Source organism: Bufo bufo, chromosome 6 (genome assembly GCF_905171765.1).
Source record: "Bufo bufo chromosome 6, aBufBuf1.1, whole genome shotgun sequence".
NCBI classification, from domain to species: domain Eukaryota; kingdom Metazoa; phylum Chordata; class Amphibia; order Anura; family Bufonidae; genus Bufo; species Bufo bufo.
The window spans coordinates 33,804,751-33,820,087 of NC_053394.1; the positions used below are offsets into that span (position 1 = coordinate 33,804,751).

The 15,337-nt window shown below is 45.6% G+C and overlaps 1 protein-coding gene across 2 annotated transcripts in view; it reads left to right on the plus strand.

Moving 5' to 3' along the window:
• Nucleotides 1–15,337, plus strand: part of GOLGA7B (golgin A7 family member B) — a 292,087-nt gene that overhangs the window by 244,897 nt on the left and 31,853 nt on the right. Inside the window, exon 1 of one of the 2 annotated variants that reach the window (XM_040436633.1) lies at nt 14,134–14,216. The exons of the other annotated variant lie outside the window; for it this stretch is intronic. The gene's annotated coding sequence lies outside the window, so the exon portion shown is untranslated. Of the gene's footprint in view, nt 1–14,133; nt 14,217–15,337 lie in introns of those variants that run through there. 2 annotated transcript variants of the gene reach the window in all.

Sequence of the window (15,337 nt, forward strand, 5' to 3'; positions counted from 1 at the left end):
ACAAACAAGTGTGAAACAACTGAAAATATGTCATATTCTAGGTTCTTCAAAGTAGCCACCTTTTGCTTTGATTACTGCTTTGCACACTCTTGGCATTCTCTTGATGAGCTTCAAGAGGTAGTCCCCTGAAATGGTCTTCCAACAGTCTTGAAGGAGTTCCCAGAGATGCTTAGCACTTGTTGGCCCTTTTGCCTTCACTTTGCGGTCCAGCTCACCCCAAACCATCTCGATTGGGTTCAGGTCCAGTGACTGTGGAGGCCAGGTCATCTGGCGCAGCACCCCATCACTCTCCTTCATGGTCAAATAGCCCTTACTTTCAAAGTTTTCCCAATTTTTCGGCTGACTGACTGACCTTCATTTCTTAAAGTAATGATGGCCACTCGTTTTTCTTTACTTAGCTGCTTTTTTATTGCCATAATACAAATTCTAACAGTCTATTCAGTAGGACTATCAGCTGTGTATCCACCTGACTTCTCCTCAACGTAACTGATGGTCCCAACCCCATTTATAAGGCAAGAAATCCCACTTATTAAACCTGACAGGGCACACCTGTGAAGTGAAAACCATTTCAGGGGACTACCTCTTGAAGCTCATCAAGAGAATGCCAAGAGTGTGCAAAGCAGTAATCAAAGCAAAAGGTGGCTACTTTGAAGAACCTAGAATATGACATATTTTCTGTTGTTTCACACTTGTTTATTATGTATATAATTCCACATGTGTTAATTCATAGTTTTGATGCCTTCAGTGTGAATCTACAACTTTCATAGTCATGAAAATAAAGAAAACTCTTTGAATGAGAAGGTGTGTCCAAACTTTTGGTCTGTACTGTATATATATATTGTGACACAGTGAGAGGTTTGGTCTGGGAAAACAGGTATTTTCCTCTTAGCATGTGCTGCTGGCCAGGTGAGGTCAAATACCGGACCGGATTTTAAGTGCCGGTCCAGGTTTTGACAGCACCTGGCTGTCCATAAATAGGCAGCTGGGCTCAGCAGCAAAGTGTGTGTGTGCTGGGATCTGAGACCTGTGCTGTTCTGGAGGGCTGAGACCCGTGTTCAGGGGAAACAGGCCCCCTAAAATCCTGCTATGGACTGCTGGAGATAGAACTGCCAACAAGGTGATTTTTGCTATGTGGACTTTCCATTGTGTGTGAACTAATACCAAGTGAGTAAAATTAGACTCCAGCACTCACTTTTTTTCGAAGTATCAAGTTTATATCCATTTATTCAAGTTACACACGGATAGTACAGGGCTCAAGATCTCTCTTGGTACAGGCTGTTTTTGACGCGTTTCGAAAAGTCTTATTCGTATGACTTTTACGAATAAGACTTTTCGAAACGCGTCAAAAACAGCCTGTACCAAGAGAGATCTTGAGCCCTGTACTATCCGTGTGTAACTTGAATAAATGGATATAAACTTGATACTTCGAAAAAAAGTGAGTGCTGGAGTCTAATTTTACTCATTTTCTATGTACCTGAACAAGGAGGTTGAAAAACCAGGACACCGAGCACGCGGATACATTCCTACCGCAGATATAGTGAGCTGGTATCCCACAGTATGAACTAATACCAAGACTGCAAAGTGACATTTTGTTTTTGCATTATGTGTGAAGAAACACAGAAATTTGATTTAAAGAGGACCTTTCACTACAATAAAAAATCTAAACTAAGCATACAGACACGGAGAGAGCGGAGCCCAGGGATCTCCTTGCACTTACTATTTTCCATGGGCGCCGCTCCGTTCTCCCGGTATAGCCTCCGGTATCTTCAGATTTTTGGCTCAACTGGGTGGAGCCTGCCGGCGTCTCCTTCTCCCAGGCTGTAGCATTGGCTAATCGCAGCTCTCAGCTCATAGCCTGAGAGGTTTTTTTTTCTCTCAGGCTATGAGCTGAGCGCTGCGATTGGCCAGCGCTATAGCCTGGGAGAAGGAGACGCCGGCAGGCTCCACCCAGTTGAGCCGAAAATCTGAAGATATCGGAGCTTATACCGGGAGAACGGAGCGGCGCCCATGGAAAATAGTAAGTGCAGGGAGATCCCTGGGCGCCGCTCTCCATGTTTGTATACTTAGTTTAGATTTTTTTATTGTAATGAAAGGTCCTCTTTAAGAACTGGTAATTTGCCTCTGTACTGCGTCCGTATACCCTTTCTACCAGAGTGAATCCCCACTATATATATATATATATATATATATATATATATTTCTATGTCATAAATTTATAAAATTATAATATTATAATTAATGTCAGGGGCATTGCTAGGGTAGTAATAAATCAGGGGCATATATATTTATTATATATATATATAATTTTTGTATATACAGTCGCCATGACTGTAAATGTTGGCACCCCTGAAATTTTTCAAGAAAATGAAGTATTTCTCACAGAAAAGTATTGCAGTAACACATGTTTTGCTATACACATGTTTATTCCCTATGTGTGTATTGGAACAAAACCAAAAAAGGGAGGAAAAAAAGCAAATTGGACATAATGCCACACCAAACTCCAAAAATGGGCTGGACAAAATTATTGGCACCCTTAACTTAATAATTGGTTGCACACCCTTTGGAAAAAATAACTGAAATCAGTCGCTTCCTATAACCATCAATAAGCTTCTGACACCTCTTCTTTAGCAAACTGCTCCAGGTCTCTCTTATTGGAAGGGCGCCTTTTTCCAACAGAAATTTTAAGATCTCTCCACAGGTGTTCTGTTCAATGGGATTTATATCTGGACTCATTGCTGGCCAATTCAGAACTCTCCAGCGCTTTGCTGCCATCCATTTCTGGGTGATTTTTAAAGTATGTTTGGGGTCACTGTCCTGCTGGAAGACCCAAGATCTCGGACGCAAACCCAGCTTTCTGACACTGGGCTCTATAGTGCGACCCAAAATCCGTTGGTAATCCTCAGATTTCATGATGTCTTGCACACATTCAAGGCACCCAGTGCCAGAGGCAGAAAAACAACCCCAAAACATCAATGAACCTCCACCATATTTCACTGTAGATACTGTGTTCTTTTCTTTGTAGGCCTCATTCCATTCTCAGTAAACAGTAGAATGATGTGCTTTACCAAAAAGCTCTATCTTGGTCTCATCTGTCCACAAGACGTTTTCCAAGAAGGAGTTTGGCTTACTCAAGTTCATTTTTGCTAAATGTAGTCTTGCTTTTTTATGTCTCTGTGTCAGTAGTGGGGTCCTCTTGGATCTCCTGCCATAGCGTTACATTTCATTTAAATGTCGACGGATAGTTCGCGCTGACACTGATGCTCCCCGAGCCTGCAGGACAGCTTGAATATCTTTGGAACTTGTTTGGGGCTGCTTATCCACCATCTGGACTATCCTGCGTTGACACCTTTCATAAATTTTTCTCTTCCGTCCACACCAAGGGAGATTAGCTACAGTGCCATGAGTTGCAAAGTTCTTGATAATGTTGCCCACTGTGGACAAAGGCAAATCTAGATCTCTGGAGATGGACTTGTAACCTTGAGATTGTTGATATTTTTCCACAATTTTGGTTCTCAGTTTTGGTTCTTCTCCTCTTTCTGTTGTCCATGCTTAGTGTGACGCACACAGACACACAATGCAAAGACCTAGTGAACTTCTCTCCTTTTTATCTGCTTTCATGTGTGATTTTTTATATTGCCCACACCTGTTACTTGCCCCAGGTGAGTTTAAAGGAGCATCACATGCTTGAAACAATCTTATTTATCCACAATTTTGAAAGGGTGCCAATAATTTTGTCCATTTTTGGAGTTTGGTGTGACATTATGTCCAATTTGCTTTTTTTCCTCTCTTTTTTGGTTTTGTTCCAATACACACAAAGGGAATAAACATGTGTATGGCAAAACATGTGTTACTGCAATACTTTTCTGTGAGAAATACTTCATTTTCTTGAAAAAATTTCAGGGGTGCCAACATTTACAGCCATGACTGTATACTTCCCATAGAAGTGAATAATTAGCTCACTGAGCAAGAGCGGCCACCTCTCCATTCATTCCTTTGGGAGTTCTGATAATAACCTAGCCGGCGCTCGGATATTTTCGCAACTTCCATAGAGGTGAATGGAGGATGGTCGCGCTTGCGCGGTGTGCCTTCCCCCACTTTCTAGAGAAAGGAGAGGTGAGACCTGCACCTATCTGTATCTGACTATCACGGTCGGCGTGGCTATCACATACGTGACACAGAGGGAGGGAACGAGGAAGGCCCTGCCCAAGTGAGAGGGAAGATGGTGACCCCTGACTCACCTGGCGGCTGGCACCTGGCTGCCCTGACGTCCCTAGACGGGTTCCTCACCCGTACGCCGATCACGTGCCTAAAGCCCTGGCTTTCCCTGAGCTGAGCCCTAGGTAGTGAACAGGGCGATGGGAACACTAGTCCGCACCACTAACTCTAAGGGAAAACACCAAGGGGAGGACAGACAACACAGACTCAACATATATTCCCAGGTGGGCGACAACAGGAGACAACAATAAGCCCAACAGGGATCCGGAGGGTAGCACTCAGGAACGACAAGCAGGATTAACCACTCCAGTGGGTCAGTATAGATGTCCAGGCAGGAAGCTCTATAACTGGCAACTAGAGAAGTGTGAGGGGAGAATATAAGGAGGTTGGGAGTGGCAGACAAGAAACAGCTGAGGAGGAGAAGCTACGGATCCCTGAGAGAGACAAAAAGGATAGCAAGGCAAACACAGAAAACAATCACTAAAAAACAACGTGATCTTTAGATATAGAGCGCGCAGCCACCCGCTGCGACTTCCTGACCCCGGGTATAACGGAGTCAGACGTGGCTCTTGATACCCTCGTGACAGTACCCCCCCTTTCACGAGGGGCCTCCGGACACTCAGGACCAGGTCTCTCCGGATGAGAGGCATGGAAAGTCTGAATTAACCTGTTGGCGTTTACCTCTGACGCTGGAACCCACATTCTTTCCTCGGGACCGTAACCCCTCCAATGCACCAGATACTGAAGAGAGCGGCGGACCCGACGAGAATCAACAATTCTGGCTATTTGAAACTCCAGATTACCAGCCACAATGACAGGAGGAGGTGGCAGCGGCGATGGTTCTAGAGGTGGAACATACTTCTTGAGTAACGATTTATGGAAGACGTTATGGATCTTAAAAGTCTGAGGTAGCTCCAGGCGAAAAGCCACAGGGTTAATGACGGCTACTATTTTATAGGGACCAATGAACCTAGGACCCAGTTTCCAAGAAGGAACCTTCAACTTAATATTCCTAGTAGACAACCACACATAGTCATTCACTCCTAGGTCCGGACCTGGCGACCGTTTCTTATCGGCCATGCATTTATATTTACCACTCATCTTTTTCAAGTTAACTTGCACCTTCTGCCATACCGATGAAAGAGATGAAGAAAACCTTTCCTCTTCGGGAACCCCAGGAGACCCCCCTCTTTGAAAGTACAAAATTGGGGATGAAAACCGTATGCACCAAGGAATGGTGACTTGCCAGTGGACTCCTGATAATGATTATTTATGGCAAACTCAGCTAACGGTAAATATGATGACCACAACTCTTGGTTTTCAGACACAAAACACCTTAAATATGTTTCTAGGTTTTGGTTGGTACGCTCAGTCTGTCCATTCGACTGAGGATGGAAAGCTGAGGAAAAGGACAAGTGAACCCCCAAACGGGAACAAAAAGCTTTCCAAAACTTAGAAATAAACTGGGTTCCCCGATCCGAAACCACATCGGAAGGGACCCCGTGAAGCTTCACGATTTCACAGATAAACACCTGAGCGAGAGTTTTAGCATTAGGAAGTGCGGGTAGCGCAATAAAGTGTACCATTTTGCTAAACCTGTCTACTACTACCAAGATAACTGTTTTACCCGCCGACAACGGTAAGTCAGTGATGAAATCCATTGACAGATGTGTCCATGGCCTATTGGGGATGAAAAGTGGCAATAAAGACCCTGCTGGACGTGTATGAGAGACTTTCGCGCGTGCACAAGTAGAACAAGTAGACACGAAATCCATTACATCCTGACGCAACCTTGGCCACCAAAAACGACGAGATAAAAGCTCCAAGGTTGCTTTACTACCCGGGTGTCCAGCAAGTGCCGAATTATGATGTTCTTTTAATAATTCAAGACGCAGGTTTAACGGTACAAACAATTTCTCTGAGGGGCAAGAGGCCGGGGCGTCCCCCTGAGCCTCTAACACCTTTCCCTCTAGAACAGAGTGTACAGCAGAGACAACCACTCCTCTTTGTAAAATAGGTACCGGATCACAAACATTACCCCCTCCAGGGAAACTACGAGATAATGCGTCTGCCTTGGTATTTTTTGCCCCAGGACGATAGGTGATTACAAAGTTAAATCTGGTAAAGAATAGCGACCACCTAGCTTGTCTAGGGGTGAGACGCTTAGCCGATTCTAGGTACAGAAGGTTCTTGTGATCCGTAATCACCGTGACGGGGTGGATTGCTCCCTCTAAGAAGTGACGCCACTCTTCAAGCGCCAGTTTAATCGCCAACAGTTTCCTATTTCCAATATCATAATTCTTCTCCGCAGAAGATAATTTTTTGGAAAAGAAAGCGCAAGGACGCCATTTGCCAGGAGACGGACCCTGAGACAATACAGCTCCCACTCCCACCTCTGACGCATCTACCTCGACAATAAAAGGCTGGGAGACATCAGGTTGAATTAGAACAGGTGCCGAGGTAAACCTCTCTTTTAGAGAGGAAAATGCATCTTTAGCGGCGACAGACCATTTGGAAAAATCCGTCCCCTTCCTAGTCATGTCGGTAAGGGGTTTAACGATCACTGAATAATTTTTTATGAACTTTCTATAGAAATTAGCGAAACCCAAAAACCGTTGTAGGGCTTTAAGGTTCTCAGGAAGATCCCAATCTAAAATTGCCTGGACCTTCCCAGGATCCATGCGGAAACCTGAAGCAGATAATAGATATCCCAGGAACTGTAATTCCTGAACAGCGAAGACACATTTTTCAATTTTCGCATATAATTTATTCGTCCGTAGGACCTGCAGTACTTGCCTGACATGCACCTCATGTGTTTTCAGATCAGCCGAATAAATTAAGATATCATCTAGGTATATGACTACAAACCTGCCGATGAGATGACTAAAAATATCATTAACGAAATGTTGGAAGACAGCAGGGGCATTGGTCAGACCGAAAGGCATAACTAGATTTTCATAATGCCCCTCAGGGGTGTTAAAAGCTGTCTTCCACTCATCCCCTTCCCTGATATGAATCAGATTGTAGGCCCCCCTAAGATCAAGTTTGGAGAACCACTTAGCATCCGCAATCTGATTAAAAAGGTCAGGAATGAGAGGAAGAGGGTATGGGTCACGGATGGTTATCTGGTTTAACTCACGGAAATCTAAGCAAGGACGCAGGCCCCCATCTTTCTTTTTAACAAAGAAAAACCCTGCAGCCACGGGTGAAGAAGAGGGTCTGATGTGTCCCTTAGCCAGACTCTCGGAGATATAATCTTTCATGGCTTGTCTCTCGGGACCCGAAAGATTATACAACCTGGACTTGGGTAATTTTGCGCCGGGAATCAGGTTAACCGGGCAATCATAAGGACGATGAGGTGGTAGTTTCTGACAACCCTTTTCAGAAAAAACGTCCTCAAAGTCCGAAATAAATGTAGGTAGGGAAGCTATGGAGGCGATTAAGCAATTGTTATTTAAGCAATTCTCTCTGCAATGCTCACTCCACTCCAATATCTCCCTGGCCTGCCAATCCACCACTGGATTGTGCGCTACCAACCAGGGAAGACCCAATACCACCGGAGAGGGAAGGCCCTCCAGAACGTAACATGAAAGACACTCATTATGGTGGTCCCCTACCCGAAGGTGTAAATTACGAACAATGTGGGTGAGGTTTCTCTGAGACAGAGGAGCAGAATCTATAGCGAATACGGGAATAGGTCTCTGCAGCGTACAGAGAGATAAACCCATAGTGCGGGCAAAATGGGCATCAATCAAGTTTACCCCTGCTCCACTGTCTAGAAAAATAGAAATAGACTCCGTCTTAACACCAAAAACAATGACCGCTGGTAACACAAATTGAGATGTTCGTATGGAGGAAACGTATACCCCCCGGCTGACATCCTCCGCACAGCCCGGGGTTAGTAGTTTTCCGACGGTCTTTTGTTTTTGAGAAAGGAGGGACAGACATTAATGAAATGACCCCTCCCCCCACAGAAAAAACAAGCCCCCCCCCCTACGGCGAACCTCGGGAGGACGGACCTGACGAGAAGTTCCGCCTAGCTGCATAGGCTCATCTAAGTCAGTACAGGCTGACTGTTGCTTGGGAGAGGTAACCACTTGCTCCGGAATTTTCGATCTCTCCCTAAGACGTCTATCTATTCTGATAGAGAGGGACATAACAGCATCAAGGGAAAGGGGGGTCTCATACAGCGCCAGTGCATCCTTAACCCTTTCAGATAACCCAGAGCAGAACTGACTCCTGAGAGCCGGGTCGTTCCACTGAGTATCCGTAGCCCACCTACGGAACTCTGAGCAATATTCCTCTGCTGACCGATCTCCCTGTAGGAGTCTCCGTAACTTCGACTCGGTCAGGGTCATCATATATGAGACCCAAAGCCCCAAAAAATCCCTCCACTGACCGAAGAGCCTGAGAACCAGGGGGTAACGAGAACGCCCAGGATTGCGGATCCCCCTGAAGCAGGGAAATGACAATCCCTACCCGCTGTTCTTCATTACCTGAGGAGTAAGGGCGCAACTTAAAATATAATTTGCAGGCCTCACGGAACGTTGCAAATTTGTCCCTTCCCCCAGAAAATCTGTCGGGAAGAGCAACCTTGGGTTCAGTGACAACCTGGTTACCCATAGCAACCGCTGGGGGTGCGGTCTGCTGCATTTGCTGCTGTTGTTGGAGAACAGACGCCTTCAATCCTGCCACCTCCAAAGACAGGCTTTGAAGCTGTTCTGCCAAAGCATCAATAGGATCCATATTGGATTCTAAGTAGAGAGAGAAAAAAAAAACAACAAATAAAAAATTATATGAATTATATTATTTTTTTTTTCTCAAAAAGTAAGGGCCAGTTATAATATCACGGTCGGCGTGGCTATCACATACGTGACACAGAGGGAGGGAACGAGGAAGGCCCTGCCCAAGTGAGAGGGAAGATGGTGACCCCTGACTCACCTGGCGGCTGGCACCTGGCTGCCCTGACGTCCCTAGACGGGTTCCTCACCCGTACGCCGATCACGTGCCTAAAGCCCTGGCTTTCCCTGAGCTGAGCCCTAGGTGGTGAACAGGGCGATGGGAACACTAGTCCGCACCACTAACTCTAAGGGAAAACACCAAGGGGAGGACAGACAACACAGACTCAACATATATTCCCAGGTGGGCGACAACAGGAGACAACAATAAGCCCAACAGGGATCCGGAGGGTAGCACTCAGGAACGACAAGCAGGATTCACCACTCCAGTGGGTCAGTATAGATGTCCAGGCAGGAAGCTCTATAACTGGCAACTAGAGAAGTGTGAGGGGAGAATATAAGGAGGTAGGGAGTGGCAGACAAGAAACAGCTGAGGAGGAGAAGCTACGGATCCCTGAGAGAGACAAAAAGGATAGCAAGGCAAACACAGAAAACAATCACTAAAAAACAACGTGATCTTTAGATATAGAGCGCGCAGCCACCCGCTGCGACTTCCTGACCCCGGGTATAACGGAGTCAGACGTGGCTCTTGATACCCTCGTGACACTGACATTGGTGACCTATCCTAGTTATATGAAACACAGAGAGGAAATGCACCAAACAGAAATGCTACTGACTATACTGGGAAGTCATACATGCAGGTATTAAAAGCTGAGACTTTCGCCAATATGTTCCAGTCAGGAAGATATCGGAGCCCATCAATGCACCACGTCACGGTCACTCAGCATGGCAAAGGGTCCTAGCCGCTACACTAACTATGGTGTGAACATGGTCTGGGGGTGATATAATTCAGCACACAGCCAAGCCTCCACACAAAGGCCCAGCATGAATACTGTGGTAGTACAATGTGAATGAGGCCAGGCCGTGAGCCACACCTATGCCAGACCATGTGATGGAGGTTACCAGGTGCAACAGAGTGTCCAAACACACTCAAATCTAACAAGACAAAAACACAGAAATGAAGTGGCAATTCTGGAGGAGCTGCTCAGCCCCTGACACAGCCCCTAGTTATATGCCCCCTATGTCTGAGATGGGTCAACCACTTTAAGCGTCATGGAAAGGGTATCTTAAACGGGACCCAATTTAATATTTGCTGTGAGGCCCCCTCTCTTCTGTGTATGCCCTTGTATGAATTATAAGGTGGCGGGACATCTGCCTCTTCTCTGCCGGGTTATGGTCATTGCACAGTCGGGGTTTTTTGGTTTGATGAGCATCTCCCACTACTTTGTGCAGAATTGTAGATGGGGCCTCGTTTGTATACGAGCAGTCTACCTGACCTCAGCGCTGTATCTGCTGGAGAAGCCCTGTTTATTAGATCTGAGTCCAATACGTGGTGAAAGACGCTGCCGCAGTATTACTGATCACTTCATACCAGTCCTCCAGGAAGCCGGCCAAGTTTTACATGTGCTCACTTTGTCAGATTTGGCATTGGCGATGGAACTGATGCTCAACACAAGTTACTCATTAGCCATTCAGTCTGAAGAGTTTTGGCAAAAACACATGATAGAAATGTGATAATCACATACAGTAACCAGCAGGATGCCAGACATGTGACGGCACGTGACATTTGGTACAGAGCTACTTCTTAAATGGGTTGTACCACCACAAAATGTTATTTTAATATTATTCTGCATTAAAAAAAACTGTTACTTTTGTAATTTACTTTCTGTTACAAAAACGCTCCAGTTGTGAGACATTCTCTTTACTGGCGCCCCCTTGTGTTTAATCTGTATTACAATGTCCATGTCCACCTATTGAGGTGGTCGCACATGCTCAATTCCAGCCTTCAACTGCCACCAGCCGTATTTACTGTGAGAAGCTTTGACAATTACAGGGAGAGAGCTGAAGCCGGAAGGACATGCCCATTGAGAAAGGACACACCCCTTGAGCTGTGATAGGGAGAGAGCTGCAGCATAAAGGGCACACCCTGTTATCTGTGATGGGGAAACAGCAACAGCATAAAGAACACACCCTCTGAGCTGTGATAGAGAGAGCTACAGCAGAAAGGACACCCCCCAGTTTTTTTTATAGGGAGAAGGTTGCAGCAGAAAAGACACACCCTGTGAGCTGTGAAAGGGAGAAAGCTGCAGCAGAAAGGACGTGCCCCCTGAGCTGTGATAGGGAGATAATTGCAGCAGAAAGGACACATCTCCCCTGAGCTGTGATAGAGAGAGAGAGCTGCAGCGGAAAGGACATGCCCCCTAAGCTGTGCTAGGGAGAAAGTTGGAGCAGAGAATAAACAGAATTCTGAAGAGAATCTAACAGAGCAATTGGAGCAATTAATGGGGAGATCTCTGGATCCATGTGAGGTACAGAGCTGGTTCTAGCTTTGTTAGAAAGAGATTGTCCTGTACTATATGATGGCGGATTTCTATTTCATACATTAATCATGAGAAAACCCCTTTACATGGATTCTCCAGTTTTTCTTCCAGAAAAGAGCGCTAACCCTGTCTAAGGGTCGTGTTTGGTAATGCAGCACAGCGCCATTCACTTCACTGTAGCGGAGCGGCAATAGGGGGACATTATCCGGTCCCCTGCACTCTAGAAGTCCGGCTTTAAGAAGTTGAAGATAGCCGGAAAGGGCCGGATCACCTCCAGACCCCACTGACTATAATGGGACACAGCGGGGATCTGGCCTAATGCCACAACTCTGCATTGTGACATTCCTATGATAACCCTACTGGAAATGTATTAATAAATTAACAATGTGCTCAATGGGGTCAGCCTGCCACTGCCAGTAGGCTTGAACAAATCGAGCAAGTCAATGTGTTCAAAAACTTTGGTTTTAATGCGGTTACCGTACAGCATTAAAATGTATTGGCTCCGTGGATCCAAACTTCATCTTGGCCGAATTGGCGCGAGACTTCGGTGAATTAATTCAGTATTCCTATTTGTCTATTGAAAAACATTTTAAAAGAGGAAAGCGAAAGGGGGCTTTGGTACCGGATGGTACCTTGGTACCAAAGCCCACTTCGGATTCCTATTTTAAATTGTTTATAAATCCGCAGATAGGAATAACAAAGTCATTTGCTGAAGTCTATTTACATTTCGGCCGATATGAAGTTTGGCTACACAGAACCAATACATTTTAATGCTGTAAGGGAACAGCATAAAAACTGATGTTTTTGAAGAAATCGACTTCAGATCTATAATCCAAAGCTCAATTCACTCAAGCCTAACTGCCGTTACTGGCTGGGCAATGTCAGACTATGCAGGGACACACCCCATCGACAAAGGAAATAGTAACAAGATTTCCAGAAGGAATAAGAGAGTCCCATCACTGCGAATGGAGCAGTAGTACGCATCTCGGACCACTTCATTCGCTTCCATAGGACTAATGGAGTGCGGTCTATGTCAGTGAATGGGCACTACTGCTGTGGTGCTATATTTTTTTGTTATATTTCCTACCTCATTTATATGTGATGCCTCCAGCCTAAGCAATTTCCATCCAGACCAGACCCCTAAACAAATACAGACTTCAGACCAGACCTCCTAAATACAGACTTCAGACCAGACCTCCTAAATACAGACTTCAGACCAGATCTCCTAAATACAGACTTTACACCAGACCTCCTAAATACAGACTTTACACCAGACCTCCTAAATACAGACTTCAGACCAGACCTCCTAAATACAGACTTCAGACCAGTCCTCCTAAGTACAGACTTCAGACCAGACCTCCTAAATGCAGACTTCAGACCAGACCTCCTAAATACAGACTTTAGACCAGACCTCCTAAGTACAGACTTCAGACCAGACCTCCTAAATGCAGACTTCAGACCAGACCTCCTAAATACAGACTTCAGACCAGTCCTCCTAAGTACAGACTTCAGACCAGACCTCCAAAATACAGACTTCAGACCAGACCTCCTAAATACAGACTTCAGACCAGTCCTCCTAAATACAGACTTCAGACCAGACCATCTAAATACAGACTTCAGGCCAGTCCTCCTAAGTACAAACTTCAAACCAGACCTCCTAAATACAGACTTCAGACCAGACCTCCTAAATACAGACTTCAGACCAGTCCTCCTAAGTACAGACTTCAGACCAGACCTCTTAAATACAGACTTCAGACCAGACCTCCTAAATACAGACTTCAGATCAGTCCTCCTAAATACAGACTTCAGACCAGACCAGACCTCCTAAATACAGACTTCAGACCAGACCTCCTAAATACAGACTTCAGATCAGTCCTCCTAAGTACAGACTTCAGACCAGACCTCCTAAATACAGACTTCAGACCAGACCTATGTAACACAGTGAGGGGAATGGTCTGGAAAAATAGGTATTTTCCTTCCAGCGTGTGCTGCTGGGCTGATTTGCAACCAGGTGGGGTCAAATACAGGACTGGATTTTAATTGCCAGTCCTGGTTTTTGGCAGCACCTGGCTGTCCTTAAATAGGCAGCTGATCTCTTTGTTGGGATCTGAGGCTTGGTGTCAAGTTGGAGGGCTGAGACCCATGGGCCGAGGAAACAGGTCCCCTAAAGCCTGCCGTGGACTGCTGTAGGCAGAACTGACATCAAGGTGACTTTCCATTGTGTGTGAAGTAACCACCAAGACTGTAAAGTAACACATTGATTTGTGCATTTGCCTCAAGTGTGAATAAACACTGAAGTTTTGCATTAGGAACTTGTCTTTTGCCTCTGTACTGCGTCCGCTTACCCTATCTACCAGAACGAAACTCCACACCTCCTAAATACAGACTTCAGACCAGACCTCCCAAATACAGACTTCAGACCAGACCTCCTAAATACAGACTTCAGAACAGACCTCCTAAACAGATACAGACACCAGACCAAACTCCATGGCTGCTTTCCACTCCTTGCTGCACTCTCCATAGCTGGATACACCCTGACTCCAGCCCTGACCACCGATGTTCTCAGCAGCATTGCCTGGGAACGTAGAGCACTGCAGGAGTGAGGAGAAGTAAGTATTTTGATGGGATGTGGCGCATCGTGGAGACTTAAGAGCTTTACAGAGAGTCCGGGAGGTCTGCCCTTTCTCTGGTCGGCGCCTGGACGTTCTGGGAGAGTTGACAAGTATGTGCAAACATGTCACACAGAGGATTGCATTACCGAGCTTAGAAAACACACCTCACTGTGTGCACACCTAAGCCCGTGCGGATTGTACGCTGTGCAGATAATTGCCAATGTTTAACATGACGACTCTTATTATGAGGGATAAGCAGATCTGCTAATAGACGGTGGCCGTCCTCATACAGCGCCAGCATAATCTCCTTTATTCATCTGGTGGGAATAAACCTCTAATTGATTGCGCTTTTCTTCTTTACATTTCCTCCATAAAGACATTAGTAAAAGCAGTGATCGAGCACCATTAGCCGAGCGTCAGTACAGCTTAGCGTGCCGGCCTCAGCACTAATAGCCGGTGTGTCACTACCAGGGGTTCAATGGCGGCGTGCTCGGCCGCTGACCCTCTGCGTGCACAACCCCACTAGATAGGACTAGTGTAGAAATACCGAGATGAAAGCCAGAGATTTAGAGAGTATTAAAAAATTTGATTTGGCTGCCTCGGCAAATTTCTTATTTTTTTTGCTTTGTGACGAATTACCTTGTCATGAAGCGCATTTCTTTGGGTGCAATGACAGGAAGCAGCGATTGCGCCGCTCCCCGTCATTGTACCCCTACTACGCCGCATTTATCTGATCGCAATTTTATAGTGTAAAATAAAAAAATAAAAAATTCAATCATACTTACCTCATCCATTTGCTCGTGACGCGCTGGCCACCACCATCTTGATTGAAGATATACCAAGAAATCTCACGTGGTCCGTGATGATGTCATCACATTGGCTGGCGTGGTGACGTCATACGTCACCTCGAAAATGATTTCGTGCAAGATCTTCAATCAAGATTACGGCGGCCGGCCCATTGCAAGCAAATGGATGAGGTAAGTATGATTTTCTTGTTTTTTACACTATTTCATGAAAAATCGATTCGTTGCCACAAAGGACAAGGAAATTCGGCTTTGCGGCAAATCTCATTTTCCCTTAAATTCAGAACGATGTCTGACTTTAAATCACTCAACACTAATTATAACCATAGATGTGTTGCTGCAGAGATGACTCAGGCCCTGGTATCTGAGGAGGACCAAATGCCCCCCTGCTATCTATCAAGAAGGGTTGGACATACATGATGTGCAAT